The sequence below is a fragment of the Oncorhynchus masou genome, chromosome 15 (genome assembly GCF_036934945.1).
Source record: "Oncorhynchus masou masou isolate Uvic2021 chromosome 15, UVic_Omas_1.1, whole genome shotgun sequence".
Classification (NCBI taxonomy): domain Eukaryota; kingdom Metazoa; phylum Chordata; class Actinopteri; order Salmoniformes; family Salmonidae; genus Oncorhynchus; species Oncorhynchus masou.
In genome coordinates, this window is record NC_088226.1 from 73,170,976 (window position 1) to 73,183,966 (window position 12,991).

At 42.9% G+C, this 12,991-nt stretch overlaps 1 protein-coding gene across 1 annotated transcript in view; it reads left to right on the forward strand.

Moving 5' to 3' along the window:
• megf11 (multiple EGF-like-domains 11) overlaps window positions 1–12,991 on the forward strand; it is a 551,700-nt gene that overhangs the window by 154,464 nt on the left and 384,245 nt on the right. Inside the window, exon 3 of the mRNA XM_064990212.1 lies at window positions 4,227–4,394. The gene's annotated coding sequence lies outside the window, so the exon portion shown is untranslated. The remainder of the gene's footprint in view (window positions 1–4,226; window positions 4,395–12,991) is intronic.

Below are 12,991 nucleotides of genomic sequence, written 5' to 3' on the forward strand. Positions count from 1 at the left end.
GGCACTATATATCAGACTCTGGTCTAAAGTAGGGCACTATATATCAGACTCTGGTCTAAAGTAGGGCACTATATATCAGACTCTGGTCTAAAGTAGGGCACTATATGTCAGACTCTGGTCTAAAGTAGGGCACTATGTATCAGACCATAGGACTCTGGTCTAAAGTAGGGCACTATATATCAGACTCTGGTCAAAAGTAGGGCACTATATATCAGACCATAGGACTCTGGTCAAAAGTAGGGCACTATATATCAGGTGCCATTAGAGATGGCAACTCAGACCTGCTTTAACTCTATCAAAGGACAGATTAAATGCTCCCTTTTCCCTTCTATTGCTTTCTTTTCCTTCATAATCCTTTTCCTAAAACTCAGATGTCAAGCTGTGTGCCAACAGAAATGACACACATCTCTTTTGTCATCTCAATATGAGAAGGTTGCTTTTTCTCGAAGTTGAATAAAGTTCTTTCTTGAGTTTAAACACGGCCTGTCAATGAGTGGGATTCATATCGCACTGCACTATGTTTATCATTTAGAAGTCAAACACACAGAACGTGACCCTGTTTTACAGATAAAACATGTCCCTGTTTGACAAAGAGAACTACAGAACATGACCCTGTTTGACAGAGAACTACAGAACATGACCCTGTTTGACAGAGAACTACAGAACATGACCCTGTTTGACAGAGAACTACAGAACATGACCCTGTTTGACAGAGAACTACAGAACATGACCCTGTTTGACAGAGAACTACAGAACATGACCCTGTTTGACAAAGATAACTACAGAACATAACCCTGTTTGACAGAGAGAACTACAGAACATGACCCTGTTTGACAGAGAACTACAGAACATGACCCTGTTTGACAAAGAGAACTACAGAACATGACCCTGTTTGACAGAGAACTACAGAACATGACCCTGTTTGACAGAGAACTACAGAACATAACCCTGTTTGACAGAGAACTACAGAACATGACCCTGTTTGACAGAGAACTACAGAACATAACCCTGTTTGACAGAGAGAACTACAGAACATCACCCTGTTTGACAGAGAACTACAGAACATGACCCTGTTTGACAGAGAACTACAGAACATGACCCTGTTTGACAGAGAACTACAGAACATAACCCTGTTTGACAGAGAACTACAGAACATGACCCTGTTTGACAAAGAGAACTACAGAACATGACCCTGTTTGACAGAGAGAACTACAGAACATAACCCTGTTTGACAGAGAACTACAGAACATGACCCTGTTTGACAAAGAGAACTACAGAACATAACCCTGTTTGACAGAGAACTACAGAACATGACCCTGTTTGACAGAGAACTACAGAACATGACCCTGTTTGACAGAGAACTACAGAACATGACCCTGTTTGACAGAGAACTACAGAACATAACCCTGTTTGACAGAGAGAACTACAGAACATGACCCTGTTTGACAGAGAACTACAGAACATGACCCTGTTTGACAGAGAACTACAGAACATGACCCTGTTTGACAGAGAGAACTACAGAACATAACCCTGTTTGACAGAGAGAACTACAGAACATAACCCTGTTTGACAGAGAGAACTACAGAACATGACCCTGTTTGACAGAGAACTACAGAACATGACCCTGTTTGACAGAGAACTACAGAACATAACCCTGTTTGACAGAGAGAACTACAGAACATGACCATGTTTGACAGAGAACTACAGAACATAACCCTGTTTGACAGAGAACTACAGAACATGACCCTGTTTGACAGAGAGAACTACAGAACATAACCCTGTTTGACAGAGAACTACAGAACATGACTCTGTTTGACAGAGAACTACAGAACATGACCCTGTTTGACAGAGAACTACAGAACATGACCCTGTTTGACAGAGAGAACTACAGAACATGACCCTGTTTGACAGAGAGAACTACATGTCCCAGTTTGGGTCCTGAATTATATGAGGTGCTGTGCTGATTGGATGGCATTACTGCATAGCTCTCCATTCTTCCCGGTTACAAAGCTATTGGTTTTTACAGTCTTGCCTTTCAGTTACCCCATCAATTCCCTTTGTTTTAAATGAACACACTGTTCTCATTTGAATTGTCCCCCTGCAGAGAGATTTCAACTATCACTAGTGTAGATGATGAGTGATGTTTTCAGACATTGTAAGACATTGTAAGTCCACACATCAGACTCCTACCACTACACCCTCCCCCCTCCCCTCTCTCTCCACCCCCGCCCCTGGGCTCCCTGACACGTCATCACCACCTCTACATCTGAAGGAAAACAAAAACGATGAATAATTAATTTTTTTGTAAAAAGAACAAAAAAAAAAAAAAAACAGGACAGCATTTTTTTTTTATTGCAATGTTGTTTTGATCATGATTCAGATCACAGCGACAGAGTGGAGGTTAGAGGAGCTCAACGCTGAACCCTGAACCCTGTCTGTCTCACTTGGAATAATTACCGGGGGGATATAATGTGTGTGTGTGTGTGTGTGAATAATTAAGAGGGATATAATGAGACTGGCAACAAACAGCCCGGCTGCATCCCAAACGGAACCAGAGGGCCACTACCGTTGACCAGGGCCCATCAAAAGTAGTGCACTATGTAGGACATAAGGTTCCATATGGTACATCTGTCTGTCTGCTTAGAGCTGGTTCAAACACTGTTCTAAATCATTGCAAATTCAGTATCTGTGCTCGACTGAGTTTACCTGTTGCAATGAAGCCAATTGAATAGTCACAAACGCTGAAGGCTAGGCTAAAGCAAAACGCTGAAGGCTAGGCTAAAGCAAACGCTGAAGGCTAGGCTAAAGCAAAACGCTGAAGGCTAGGCTAAAGCAAAACGCTGAAGGCTAGGCTAAAGCAAAACGCTGAAGGCTAGGCTAAAGCAAAACGCTGAAGGCTAGGCTAAAGCAAAACGCTGAAGGCTAGGCTAAAGCAAACGCTGAAGGCTAGGCTAAAGCAAAACGCTGAAGGCTAGGCTAAAGCAAACGCTGAAGGCTAGGCTAAAGCAAAACGCTGAAGGCTAGGCTAAAGCAAACTCTGAAGGCTAGACTAAAGCAAACTCTGAAGGCTAGGCTAAAGCAAACTCTGAAGGCTAGGCTAAAGCAAAACGCTGAAGGCTAGGCTAAAGCAAAACGCTGAAGGCTAGGCTAAAGCAAACGCTGAAGGCTAGGCTAAAGCAAAACGCTGAAGGCTAGGCTAAAGCAAACGCTGAAGGCTAGGCTAAAGCAAAACGCTGAAGGCTAGGCTAAAGCAAAACGCTGAAGGCTAGGCTAAAGCAAAACGCTGAAGGCTAGGCTAAAGCAAACGCTGAAGGCTAGGCTAAAGCAAAACGCTGAAGGCTAGGCTAAAGCAAATGCTGCAAAGAATTTGAAAAATTGCTGCTTTAACCAAACATGGTTTGTGTTTAACAACACTGAAATAACTGGCTCTCAATGCATTGTTGAGAAACCACTCATTATGGAGGTGATGCTGGTGAAAAGTGTGTTCACGATAGGAGAGGAGGAAGAGGAGGTAGAGGGAGGAAGAGGAGGGAGAGGGAGGAAGAGGAGGGAGGGAGGGAGAGGCGCCTCTTGAGTTAATGGAGGCTGTAGGGAAGGAGGGACGGGAGAGGGAGGGAGGAAGAGGAGGGAGAGGGAGGAAGAGGAGGGAGGGAGGGGAGCCTCTTGAGTTAATGGAGGCTGTAGGGAGGGAGGGAGGGAGGGAGGGAGAGGAGCCTCTTGAGTTAATGGAGGCTGTAGGGAAGGTGGGATGGAAGAGGAGGGAGGAAGAGGAGGTAGGGAGAGGGAGGGAGGGAGGGAGGAAGAGGGGGAGAAGGAGGGAGGAAGAGGAGGGAGAGGGAGGGATGGAGGGAGGAAGAGGAGGGAGAGGGAGGAAGAGGAAGAGGGAGGGAGGGAGAGAGAGGAGGGAGAGAGAGGGAGGGAAAGGGAGGGAGAGAGCAAGAGAGGGAGGGAGAGAGGGAGGGAGGGAGAAGAAAAGAGAGGGACAGAGGGAAGATGGGATGGATGGAGAGACTTTTGTATGCTATGTATCTGAAAACCTCATGATTCCATTATTAACCATAGTTGTAGATGTCAAAGCAATTGTTGGTCAAATGCTTTAGTTATTTTTTATAATACAGTCGTTGAACTTGAGTTCGAACTTACTTTGGCTCCTGACTTCCACACGTCTTCAAGCTTTGGGAATATGGCAAATCTTTACTAAATCATTATTTGTTTCTCTCCCACAGGCCCAAGACCCAAGACCTCTCCCTGTCTAGATCAGAGGAACATCGGGAACACCAGCCCATCTGTCGTGTGTCCCTGCCAACAGAGTCTTCCTGCAGCTTGTTCTCTCCACCACCCCGAGACTACAGGAAACATCCAGGGACAGCGGTCACCACCACCGGTGATTTAAGGTGAGCTAGAGGCCTGAATGCCCCCCCCCCCAGGCCAATACATCTGTTGCAGTTCCTTTACTTCATGTCCTGGTACACATAAAATGGTATTGAATAGCCGCATCTTACATGAAATAAACAATCTCTTTTCGATCCTATTAAGTCAAGAAAGATCTTTGTGTTGCTGTGTGAGTCTCTACTAATGTCACGCCTTGGTCTTAGTATTTTGTGTTTTGGTTAATTAGTTGGTCAGGCCAGGGGGTGACATGGGTTTATGTTATTGTGTTGTCGTATTGGGGTTTTTGTAGGCATTGGGATTGTGGTTGATTAGGGGTGTGTTTAGTTTAGGTTTGGCTGCCTGAGGCGGTTCTCAATCAGAGTCAGGTGATTCTCGTTGTCTCTGATTGGGAACCGTATTTAGGTAGCCTGGGTTTCGCTGGTATTTCGTGGGTGATTGTTCCTGTCTCTGTGTAGTTTCACCAGATAGGCTGTACTTAGGTTTCACGTTCCATTTGTTTTTTTTTTTGTATTTATTAGTTATTTCATGTATCGTTCCGTTTTTCTTCATTAAAAAACATGAGTAACCAACACGCTGCATTTCGATCCGACTTTCTTGCGACAAACGAAGAATGCCATTCATTGAAATGACTTCAGAATAATATGGAAGAATTATATATATATATATATTATTATATTATATATATATAATATTATATTATATATATATATATATATATATATATATATATATATATATATATATATATATATATATATATATATATATATATATATAGTATGGCGTTGGTTGAAGCTCAATGTTAAATTCCTCTACCATCATATCTAAGCCAATATGACATCGATGTCAATGACAACTTGCAAATCAACTTTACATTCTCTCGTCATGAACCGTCCGGCTGTTAACGAAATAAAAAACGAAAACCAAATACCGGATTTTTAACCGGGTCATTAGCAATTGAGTTTTCATAGTTTTTTCTGTACCTACCTCGCTCAAATTCTAGACGTCGGATTAAAACAGAACTATAGCGTCCATAAAGTGACCGTTCGACTTAAAAAATGTCAGATTGACTAAGAGGAGGATCAACAATTTTTTGATAAAATGTATAGTTTATCCTTCTCACATTTTAATTTTCTGTCCGTTAAAGAAGCAACGATTTGGTAGCTAGCTATATATCAACCCACATGCCTCTAATATTACTATATATCAACCCACATGCTTCCAGTATTACTATATATATATATACTGATAACGATTTGGTAGCTAGCTATATTTGGTTATGGAAGGGTTTTTACACAAATGACTTCAGCCATTAGCAGACAACAACAACTGATCTCGAACAAAGAAGCTAGATAGCTAACGTTAGTCCAAATGCCAGCGCTACAAATACCAGTCCTACATTGCCTAGCTAACGTTAGCTAGCTCACGTCCAAATGCCAGTTCTACAAATACCAGTCCTACATTAGCTTACTTGTCCAAAGTCCAGCAGCTAGTCTCTGTAAACCTGTCAGCGGAAAGCTAGCTAGCTAGCTAGCAAACATATCTTGAAAAAGTGATTACTGACAAGCAAAACATTTTGGGATTTTGTCAACAATGGACTAATGAAACAAATATCAAAAGTTTTCTGGTGGAGTTTTCCTTTAAGGACTAAGGAGTTTTTCAGAAAAAAAAATAAACGAAATTGAGCTAATCACAGGCAAAATCCTAGAGGAAAACCTGGTTCCGTCTGCTTCCCACCTGAGACTGATAGATGAACTCACAATTCAGCAGGACAATAACCTAAAACACAAGGCTAAATCTACATTGGAATTGCTTACCAAGAAGACAGTGAAGACCCAGAAAGACTCACAGCTGTAATCACTCTTAGAGACTTACCCAGAAAGACTCACAGCTGTCATCACTCTTAGAGACTTACCCAGAAAGACTCACAGCTGTAATCACTCTTAGAGACTTACCCAGAAAGACTCACAGCTGTAATCACTCTTAGAGACTTACCCAGAAAGACTCACAGCTGTAATCACTCTTAGAGACTTACCCAGAAAGACTCACAGCTGTAATCACTCTTAGAGACTTACCCAGAAAGACTCACAGCTCTAATCACTGCTAAAGCTAGCATGTATTGACACAGGGGTGTGAATACTTATGTAAATGAGATATTTCTGTATTTAATTTTCAATACATTTTAAATAATTTCTAATAACATGTTTTCACTTTGTCACTTTGTCATTATGGGGTATTGTGAAGTCATTATGGGATATTGTGATGTCATTATGGGGTATTGTGAAGTCATTATGGGGTATTGTGATGTCATTATGGGGTATTGTGATGTCATTATGGGGTATTGTGATGTTATTATGGGGTATTGTGATGTTATTATGGGGTATTGTGATGTCATTATGGGGTATTGTGATGTCATTATGGGGTATTGTGATGTCATTATGGGGTATTGTGTGTAGCTGGAAGAGAACAAATACGTATTTAACCATTTTTGAATTCAGGCCGTAACACAACAAATGTGGAATAAGTCAAGGGGTATGAATACTTTCTGAAGGCACTTGGAGTCAATGACTTAAAAAACCTTTCTTTTACTTTGCTTTCAATGGGAATTTAGTCATATCTTACAATGTAACACTGTCACAATCAATCAATTCACCTATTCACCTTCTGAAAAACTACGGACAATGACTTTCGACCATGGTACATTCTACACATACTTTAATAGTTACAGTGCCTTGCGAAAGTATTCGGCCCCCTTGAACTTTGCGACCTTTTGCCACATTTCAGGCTTCAAACATAAAAATATAAAACTGTATTTTTTGTGAAGAATCAACAACAAGTGGGACACAATCATGAAGTGGAACGACATTTATTGGATATTTCAAACTTTTTTAACAAATCAAAAACTGAAAAATTGGGCGTGCAAAATTATTCAGCCCCCTTAAGTTAATACTTTGTAGCGCCACCTTTTGCTGCGATTACAGCTATAAGTCGCTTGGGGTATGTCTCTATCAGTTGTAGTGCCAAAGTGATTTGAGCTATTAGCAGTCAGCAGACCAGGGGTTACCCAGACCAGGGGTTACCCAGCAACCTTTGCAGTTAGGCAAGCACACCACCGGTGCCATTAAGGCCCAGACCTTTTGGCCAAATGTAAAGGTTTCCACAGCCAATGGCAGACTTTTGGCTGCTAAACAAAATCTTTGCATGTGGAAATGTTATATAATACACCTTTAACAGAAACTCCCGGTGTAAAAATCACGGAAATTAAAAACTAAAAAGCAACTTTTTAAGTGAGAAGTAGGTCTAAAAGGAAATTCACATGAGCATCACAATGCCTCTTCCACCCATGCTCTACCAAGGTTTTACAGCACTACAATGCCTACTCCACCCATGCTCTACCAAGGTTTTACAGCACCACAATGCCTACTCCACCCATGCTCTACCAAGGTTTTACAGCACAGCTTTGACCTACTACAGTAGCTTTGTTGGTCTATTGTACTTCAAAACAATGTTGCAAAGGATTCAAACCTTTTCAAATAATTCAGAGGAATAATGGAAAATATCGAAACGCAACATGTAACAATTTCAAACGCGTCACTGAGTCACACTTCACATGAGGAAATCAGTCAATTGATATAAATTCATTAGGCCCTAATCTATGGATTTCACATGTCTGGGAATACAGATACGCATCTGTTGGTCACAGATACCTTTAAAATAAAAGGTTGGGGCGTGGATCAGAAAACCAGTCAGTATCTGGTGTGATCAGAAAACCAGTCAGTATCTGGTGTGATCAGAAAACCAAGACCAATTGCCTCATGCAGCACAACAAATCTCCTTCACATAGAGTTGATCAGGCTGTTGATTGTGGCCTGTTGGAATGTCGTCCCACTCCTCTTCAACGGCTGTGCGAAGTTGCTGGATATTGGCGGGACCTGGATCTTGCTCAATGGCTGCCTGCCATCCAGGACCTCTACACCAGGCGGTGTCAGAGGAAGGCCCTGAAAATTGTCAAAGACCCCAGCCACCCCAGTCATAGACCATTCTCTCTACTTCCGCATGGCAAGCGGTACCGGAGTGCCAAGTCTAGGACAAAAAGGCTTCTCAACAAGCCATAGGACTCCTGAACAGGTAACCAATTGGTTACCCGGAATATTTGCATTGTGTGCCCCCCCGACCCCTCTTTTTACGCTGCTGCTACTCTATGTTCAACATGTATGCATAGTCACTTTAACTATACATTCATGTACATACTACCTCAATTGGACCGACCAACCAGTGCTCCCGACCAACCGGGCTATCTGCATTGTGTCCCCAGCACAAGGTGCACCTGTGTAATGATCATGCTGTTTAATCAGCTTCTTGATATGCCACACCTGTCAGGTGGATGGATTATCTTGGCAAAAGGAGAAAATGCTAACTAACTAAACTAACAGGAATGTAACCTAATTTTATGCACAACATTTGATAGAAATACACTTTGTGTGTATGTAACATTTCTTTGATATTTTGTTTCAGCTCATGAAACATGTTGTGTTTATGTTTTTGTTTTTGTTCAGTATATTTACCAGTCAAAAGTTTGGACACACCTACTCATTCAAAGTGTTTGTCTTTATTTTTACTATTCATGTAGTAACCACCAAACAAGTGTTAAACAGATCAAAATCTATTTTTTATTTGAGAATCTTTAAAGTAACCAACCCTTTGCCTTGATGACAGCTTTGCACACTCTTGGCATTCTCTCAACCAGCTTCCTGAGGTAGTCACCTGGAATGCATTTCAATTAACAGGTGTGCCCTGTTAAAAGTTAATTTGTGAAATGTCTTTCCTTCTAAATGCGTTTGAGCCAATCAGTTGTGTTGTGACGAGGTAAGGGTGGTATACAGAGATAGCCCTATTTGGTAAAAGACCATATTATGGCAAGAACACCTCAAATAAGCAAAGATAAATGACAGTCCATCATTACTTTAAGACAGGAAGGTCAGTCAATCTGGAAGATGTCAAGAACTTTGAGAAATAGTGCTTTGTGGGTAGTTTAGAAGATATCCGGAAAAAAGTTAATAAATATATAATAACCCCCTAAAATATAAAAATGTTTTGTATTTACAGGTAACCAGATCTTGTTACTATGTCTTTGACCTCACTGTGTTTGATTGGTTAAAGGGTTCTCCATGGGGACATTTGATTGGTTAAAAGGTTCTCCATGGGGACATTTGATTGGTTAAAAGGTTCTTAATGGGGACATTTGATTGGTTAAAAGGTTCTCCATGGAGACATTTGATTGGTTAAAAGGTTCTTAATGGGGACATTTGATTGGTTAAAAGGTTCTCCATGGGGACATTTGATTGGTTAAAGGGTTCTCCATGGGGACATTTGATTGGTTAAAAGGTTCTCCATGGGGACATTTGATTGGTTAAAAGGTTCTTAATGGGGACATTTGATTGGTTAAAAGGTTATCCATGGGGACATTTGATTGATTAAAGGGTTCTTTCTCCATGGGGACATTTGGAACTCGTTTATCTAAGAGTGTATGCACCGATCAGAGGACAAGGTGGAATCTTTACAATATGGCGTGTGTGTGTGTGTGTGTGTGTGTGTGTGTGTGTGTGTGTGTGTGTGTGTGTGTGTGTGTGTGTGTGTGTGTGTGTGTGTGTGTGTGTGTGTGTGTGTGTGTGTGTGTGTGTGTGTGTGTGTGTGTGTGTGCTGATGAATGATCCTGTTAAGGAAATTATCATGACTTTAACCTCTGGGTCTGTAAGTGAACTGCTACTTAGAGAAGTGAAGGAACTATTGATTTCACATGTGAATGAACTACACACTACACACACACACACACACACACACACACACACACACACACACACACACACACACACACACACACACACACACACACACACACACACACACACACACACACACACACACACACACACACACACACACACACACACACACACACACACTTCTTCAATGAATTGGATTATCTGAGCATGTGAATGGATTACACACAGCTACGAGTATTACCATAGTTTTAGATATTGAAGATGACTGACAGCCAACGTTGATGGCGACGACATGGTGATGTGACAGACGATGTATAGCCTGTTTCAACTTGACCTGGCAACACACAGTAAAGAGCTGACCTGGCAACACACAGTAAAGAGCTGACCTGGCAACACACAGTAAAGAGCTGACCTGGCAACACACAGTAAAGAGCTGACCTGGCCAACACACAGTAAAGAGCTGACCTGGCAACACACAGTAAAGAGCTGACCTGGCCAACACACAGTAAAGAGCTGACCTGGCAACACAGTAAAGAGCTTTCCGGGCAACACACAGTAAATAGCTGACTGGCAACACACAGTAAAGAGCTGACTGGGCAACACACAGTAAATAGCTTACCTGGCAACACACAGTAAAAAGCTGAATGGGCAACACACAGTAAAGAGCTTGCCTGGCAACACACAGTAAAGAGCTGACCTGGCAACACACAGTAAAGAGCTGACCTGGCAACACACAGTAAAGAGCTGACCTGGCAACACACAGTAAAGAGCTTACCTGGCAACACACAGTAAAGAGCTGACCTGGCAACACACAGTAAAGAGCTGACCTGGGCAACACACAGTAAAGAGCTTACCTGGCAACACACAGTAAAGAGCTGACCTGGCAACACACAGTAAAGAGCTGACTGGGCAACACACAGTAAAGAGCTGACCTGGCAACACACATTAAAGAGCTGACCTGGCAACACACAGTAAAGAGCTGACTGCCAACACACAGTAAAGAGCTGACCTGGCAACACACAGTAAAGAGCTGACTGGGAAACACACAGTAAAGAGCTGACCTGGCAACACACAGTAAAGAGCTGACCTGGCAACACACAGTAAAGAGCTGACCTGGCAACACACAGTAAAGAGCAGACCTGGCAACACACAGTAAAGAGCTGACTGGGAAACACAGTAAAGAGTTGACTGGGCAACACACAGTAAAGAGCTGACTGGGCAACACACAGTAAAGAGCTGACTGCCAACACACAGTAAAGAGCTGACCTGGCAACACACAGTAAAGAGCTGACTGGGAAACACAGTAAAGAGCTGACCTGGCAACACACAGTAAAGAGCTGACTGGGAAACACAGTAAAGAGCTGACCTGGCAACACACAGTAAAGAGCTGACCTGGCAACACACAGTAAAGAGCAGACCTGGCAACACACAGTAAAGAGCTGACTGGGAAACACAGTAAAGAGTTGACTGGGCAACACACAGTAAAGAGCTGACTGCCAACACACAGTAAAGAGCTGACCTGGCAACACACAGTAAAGAGCTGACTGGGAAACACAGTAAAGAGCTGACCTGGCAACACACAGTAAAGAGCTGACTGGCAACACACAGTAAAGAGCTGACCTGGCAACACACAGTAAAGAGCTGACCTGGCAACACACAGTAAAGAGCTGACTGGGAAACACAGTAAAGAGCTGACCTGGCAACACACAGTAAAGAGCTGACTGGGAAACACAGTAAAGAGCTGACCTGGCAACACACAGTAAAGAGCTGACCTGGCAACACACAGTAAAGAGCTGACCTGCCAACACACAGTAAAGAGCTGACCGGGCAACACACAGTAAAGAGCTGACCGGGCAACACACAGTAAAGAGCTGACCTGGCCAACACACAGTAAAGAGCTGACCTGGCAACACACAGTAAAGAGCTGACCAGGCAACACACATTAAAGAGCTGACTGGCAACACACAGTAAAGAGCTGACTGGCAACACACAGTAAAGAGCTGACCTGGCAACACACAGTAAAGAGCTTACCTGGCAACACACAGTAAAGAGCTGACCTGGCAACACACAGTAAAGAGCTGACTGGCAACACACAGTAAAGAGCTGACATGGCAACACACAGTAAAGAGCTTAACTGGCAACACACAGTAAAGAGCTGACTGGGAAACACACATTAAAGAGCTGACCTGGCAACACACAGTAAAGAGTTGACTGGGCAACACACAGTAAAGAGCTGACCTGGCAACACACAGTAAAGAGCTGACCAGGCAACACACAGTAAAGAGCTGACTGCCAACACACAGTAAAGAGCTGACCTGGCAACACACAGTAAAGAGCTGACTGGGAAACACAGTAAAGAGCTGACCTGGCAACACACAGTAAAGAGCTGACCTGGCAACACACAGTAAAGAGCTGACCTGGGCAACACACAGTAAAGAGCTGACCTGGCCAACACACAGTAAAGAGCTGACTGGGAAACACAGTAAAGAGCAGACCTGGCAACACACAGTAAAGAGCTGACCTGGCAACACACAGTAAAGAGCTGACCTGGGCAACACACAGTGAAGAGCTGACTTGGCAACACACAGTAAAGAGCTGACCTGGCAACACACAGTAAAGAGCTGACCTGTCAACACACAGTAAAGAGCTGACCTGGCAACACACAGTATAGAGCTGACCTGGGCAACACACAGTAAAGAGCTGACCTGGCAACACACTGTAAAGAGCTGACCTGCCAACACACAGTAAAGAGCTGACCTGGCAACACACAGTAAAGAGCTGACCTTGCCAACACACAGTAAAGAGCTGACCTGGCA